This window comes from Enhydra lutris, unplaced genomic scaffold, assembly GCF_002288905.1.
Source record: "Enhydra lutris kenyoni isolate GAN:26980312 unplaced genomic scaffold, ASM228890v2 scaffoldscaffold49, whole genome shotgun sequence".
NCBI lineage: Eukaryota > Metazoa > Chordata > Mammalia > Carnivora > Mustelidae > Enhydra > Enhydra lutris.
The window spans coordinates 13,097,726-13,103,725 of NW_019154133.1; positions in this window are offsets into that span (position 1 = coordinate 13,097,726).

Genomic DNA, 6,000 nt, shown 5'->3' on the forward strand with positions numbered 1-6,000 from the left:
AATGGTTTCTTCTTGGGCCTTGAGCCTGCTGGCTTTCAGACTGGAATTTATCCATTTTGGCTCTCCTGGGTCTCCAGCTTGCTGATTATGGAACTCTCAGTCTCCATAGTTGCATGAGCCAATTCTGTTTAATAAATCTCTCTTTCTCTTTATATCTCCTATCTATCTATCTATCTATCTATCTATCTATCTATCTATCTATCATCTATCCATCTATCTACCTATCTATCTATTCTTTTATTTTTTTCTGGAAAACTCCAACAAATATAGAATATTTCAGACCTTATTTCTTACCCACTCCCTGTAAGCTGGTGGGCATGATATCACATGACTTCTGGCACTGTAGCCTTTGGGTCTTGATTTTGAGTGAGTGGTATAGTGTGCTCTATATGTATTCCTGGATGCCATCCCTGTTCTGCAGTAGCTGTTTACAACGTAAGTGTGCATGGATGCAACTATGAACCAGAAAACTATGCAAAATAAATGATTCCCCAGGCCTATTTCCCCTTACTTGGATCCCAAAAATGCCAATGCCAACAGATAAAAGAGGAAGTTAGATTGGAAGGAGACCAGGGTCTTCATGGATTATGGTGAAAACATCTTACCTTTGTAAATTTTATAAAAATCTATGAACAAGTGGACACATGTCTAGACACCCTCCAGGATATCATTAGGAGTCATGCAGGTGAGAGGCCTCTGACGGTTACCTTCATTAGATTCATAGTTCACTTGACCGTGAGGCCTGTCATTTCTTTAGCGTTCTTGTGTGCTGGTACTTACTGGGAATCTACAGTGGGTTGGGGCATTGTGTGTACCAAGTAACACTGCCATGATGTGCTAAGTAGAGTCTGAAAAGTTTATAAGACGAAATGGCATTGTGTTACTGGGAAGTGAGTGGAATGGCTGGGATGAGTTTATACAGTAGGTAGTCTCGACTTGTAGCTCCTTGATTTGCCTCCATCTTGGTCCTGGTGGTGGTCATGTAATGTCATTTACAAGTAAAATCACATCAGCAAATAATTTAAATTGGTATGATTTAAATAATCTTAATTTCTTCTCATTTTCTCCCAAATATAAATCTTAGGGGTACCTACAAAAATGAAAATTTGCACACTAAAAATAAAACTAATAACACTTACTAATGCATCTGTGAAGAGAGTTCCCTTGCCTAAAAGGAGAACAGAGTCTGAACTCTGAGTAAGGTTTTGGATCTGGCCCAGAATTTTGTATTGGCAGAGCAAAAGTGCCCAGTCTCTAAATACTGTCTAAGAATATACAGTGAAATATGTGAATGAAATTGATTTTAGGTCATTAGAATTTTTTTTTAAGATATTATTTTTTTATTTGACAGAGAGAGACACAGCAAGAGAGGGAACACAAGCAAGGGGAGCGGGAGAGAGAGAAGCAGGCTTCCCACCAAGCAGGGAGCCCAAGGTGGGGCTCGTGGGATCCTGACCTGAGCGAAGACAGCGGCATAACAACTGAGCCACCCAGGGCCCCAGGTCATTAGAATCTTAAAAAGAGGCCAAACCAAACCAAACTGAAGGGGGAAACAGCAATGTGATTTTTTGATGTATGCTTGTTTTAGGAGAGACCTTCCATCTAAGTACTGAGACCTTGCAGAGCTGTTTCTCAGAAGACCAATTAACCAGAAGCTTCTTTTGCAAAGCTGACAGCTGTAAGGATTCTGGCAGGAAGCCAGATGGCGATGGGCTTTGCTCACCATCAGGTGTTCTGGCAGTCGACCTGGGAGGATGCTGGAGAGTAGCTCTAATGAGGAGTGTCTATCACTAAATATGGTTGATTAAAAAAGCAAAATTTCAGAATGTCTCTGTCTGGATGAGTGCCATCCCTTGCAAAGTAGTAGGAGCTCTGGGATGCTAAACACGGCTTCCAATAATGACACTATTGTGCAAACTTTTTGTGGAATCTTTTGGAAAAAAGTTTAGTCCCCCCCCCCTTTTTTTTTTTTAAGATTTTGCTTATTTATTTGAGAGAGAGAGAGAGCACAAGCAGGTGGAGGGGCAGAGGGAAAGGGAGCAGACTCCCCACTGAGCAGGGATCCCGATGAGGGACTCCATCCCAGGACCCTGGGATCACGACTTGAGCCAAAGGCAGATACTTAACTGATTGAGCCACCCAGGCGACTCAAAAGTTTCGTTCTTACGGCACAAGATTTTGAATGCCATCAGTGGTGGAAACTAATCCTTTTTGGCATTGGATTATGTTCTTCAGAGACGAAAAAGATTTTCAGAGCCAATAATGAAAATAAAGTGTCCAATCAAAGCCACAAAAGTGTGTGTGTGTGTGTGTGTGTGTGTGTGTGTGTGTGTGTGTGAGAAATCTGACTATACAATACGATACATAGTTTTCTCCTGTGATGACAAGCTAGGTCTGAAGTAATTTTGTGGCAGATGGAATGGATTGGTTCACTCTTCATGTATGCTTGCCCATAGGGAAAGGGCTGGGGAGCTATGAGATACATTTCTTGAACATTTTGGATTTTGGGGCCCACATGTGGTTGGTTTTGCCAAACAGGGCCACTGAACAAGGGCTGTGGAAGGAAAAGAGAGCCACTGGGGGTAGTGGTCAGGCAGAGCTGTGAGTTCTTCTTGCAAGGGATCCAAGTGGAAGCATTTGGTTCTTCTGGGCCTATTCTGGTGGAGGTTCAAGGTTCTGATCCACAAAGTCTGAGGTGCAAAGTAACTTGAGGTGGCACCCCTGGAATTCTGGCCAGAACATTCCTGCAGCCTACTTCCAGATATTGTTTCTGGCTGCGTAACGCCTAGGTTTGCTTCCTTGACTCTCCTAGAGATTCCATAAGGTGGCTAATACTCTCTAATAAAAATTCCTTACTCCTTAAACTAGCAACAGTGGATTTGGTTGTTGGACTAATACAATTTCCAGATAAGTGGTAAATGCATCATTGGAATAAGTGTGGAGTCTCGCAGGTCAGCAACTTGAAAATTAAAAAAAAAACCCACCTCATTTGAAAAAATAAGTTTAGTATTGATTTTATTTTTCCCATTTTTTTATAGGTAGATTTCATATTTGAGGAACTATGTAAGTCTCAGGAACAATTTAAACAAAGATTTTGCCTGGGGCTTCTTTTTTTTTTTTTTTAAGATTTTATTTATTTGATAAAGAGAGAGAGACAACAAGCAGGGGGAGTGGCAGGCAGAGGGAGAAAGGCAGAAGCAGGCTCCCCACTGAGCAGGGAGCCCAATGCGGGGCTCTATCCCAGGACCCTGAGATCATGCCCTGTGCTGAAGGCAGAGGCTTAATGACTGAGCAACCCAGACGCCCCGGAGTGTGCGAGGGCAGAGGGAGTCTCTAATGATGCTTCACTAGAAATGATGAATCATGGATATTAGTTTGTATCCTTTGATAAGATTGGTTTGTCTAAGTTGCTTTATGCCTATTATATTTTCTCCATATAATTCACAAGGACCCCTGAAGCTTTCTACTATCTTTGTTTTCTTCTTTAGTGTTTGTACTTAATGAATATGAATAACAAACCTTCAGTAAGGCCACGTGGCTGGGGGACAGTGTTAGATGTAGGTCCTTGTGGAGGGCTGTGAGGCCATCTCCGAACTATGCCATTCACAGGGAAAGAGACTCAACTTTCAGTTCCTGTGGGCTAATTACCCACATCTGAAGGGATCACACCTCTGAGCTGGGAGACTTTGGAAATCATCTTGTTCAATTCTATATACAAAGCCTTTCTGCTACATCCTGGTTATGGGGAGTCTTAGTTTTGCTAGGGCCATTGTGAACAAAGTATCTCAAATTGAGTGGCTTAAACAGTAGAAATTATATGTGTGTGTATGTGTGTGTGTGTGTGTGTGTGTATACGTATGTGTGTGTGTGTATATATATATATATATCTATATATATATATATAATATACGTATGTATACACACATATGTATACACACACACACACATAATTTTTTTAAAAGGTTTGATTTATTTATTTGAGAGAGTGAGCATGAGTGAGTGGGAGATGAAGTGGGAGAGCAGACAGCCCGCTGAGCAGGGAGCCCAATGCGGGGCTTGATCTCAGGAGCCTGAGATCATGACCCGAGCCAAAGGCAGATGCTTAACTGACTGAGCCACCCAGGCGACCCAACAGCAGAATTATGTTGTCTAGAAGTCTGAATTAAGACTTTGGCACTGTTCGTTCCTTCTGAGGGCTGGGAAGGAAGTCTCTTTTGAGGCCCCTCTCCTTGCTTCTGGTGGTTCTTGGCTCGTGGCAGCCTGATTCTATTTTTCACATGGTGTTTTTCTCTGTATAAATCTGTCTTCAGAGTTCACCTTTCTATAAGAATGACAATCGTATTGGATTGGGCCCACCTTAATGACCTCATTTTAACTTGATTACCTCTGTAAAGACCCTATATCCATATGAGGTTATATTTGGGGATACTGGGCGCTAGGACTTCAACATATCTTTTTTGGAGGGGAGGCACAATGCAACCCATAATATAGGGACTACATTAGGATTCTTTTGGCAAGTAACAGAAGCCTACTTCAAACCAGTCTAGTAAAGGGGACAATTTACTGCTTCGTACAAAAGGGAAGGACAGAATGCAGTAACCTCAGAGATAATGCAGTTTCTACCATGGGGACTTTTTCTCCTTCTTCATTACCCTGCACTGTGCGTGGCCTCATTCTCTGCCACTGCAGGTTGGAATTTTCCATGGGGCATGGGGCATGGCTTTAGGCAGTGCCAGACTTTCAGCATTCCATCTTGGTGATGCAAAAGGAAAGATGGTTTTCTCCTCAGCCTCAGTTTTTACAAGCCCAGGAAAGGATTCTTGTTGCCCTGATGGTCCCATGCCTGTGCTTGGAGCAGTCACTGCATCCAGGAGACTCATTACTCATCACATGTGACTGTTCCTTGTCATCCCGCATGTTTCCATTTTAGTCACCTCTAGCATCTGTAGCGTTCTTTTGTACTTTCTACAGAGACCTACCATCCATATTTTCTTTCTTTTTTTTTTTTTAAGATTTTATTTATTTATTTGGCAGACAGAGAGAGATCACAAGTAGGCAGAGAGAGGGGAAAGAGGCTTCCTGCTGAGCAGAGAGCTTGATGTGGGGCTCGACCCCAGGACCCCAAGATCATGACCTGAGCTGAAGGCAGAGGCTTAACCCACTGAGCCACCCAGGGACCCTACCATCCATATTTTCTAAATCTTTTTTTAATATTAAAGCTTTAAGGTTTTTAAAAAAAGATTTATTTATTTTGAGAGAGAGAGAGAGAGAAAGAGAGAGAGAGAATGAGAGGGGGGAGGGGCAGAGGGGAGAGGGAGAGAAGGAATCTCAAGCAGACTCTGCAGGGAGCATGGAGCCTGACGCAGGGCTCCATCTTACGACCTTGAGATCATGACCTGAGCTGAAATCACAAGTCAGGTGCTCAACTGACTGAGCCACCCAGGTGCCCCAAAGCTTTAAGTTTTTGAAAACAGAATCCAAGTTCTTTCATTGTTTAAACATTTTCAGTCTTTTTAATATTTATCCCTTCCACCCTGCTGCCAGTGCCTCCTGGCCCATTTAATCCTCCCCCCTTTAGTCCTCGAACACTGGACACCTTCTGTTTCTCCTTCCAGATCAACTCTCCACTTCCCTGCAGTCTGCTCTGTGCCCTGCAGGCTGACTTGTACCCATAGCTTCCACAAGCTCCTTGGCCTTCTGCTTCCAATAGCTTCCAACCAGGTGGGGATCAGAAACTGGCAGGGGAGGGAGGACCTGAGACTGGGTATATTCCCCCAGTTTTTTCTCTGCAGGGTCCCTGTGGACTGACCTTTTCCCTCTATTGAAGGCAATAGATCCCATCTTGTGGCTTTCTTTGTATTGTTTCCTCTAACCCTTTTTAAAATATACATATATATATATCAAATATATATACCAAATATATATATCAAATATTTATACCAAAAGTATATTTATACTTCATATATATATATATATATATATATATATATATATATATAT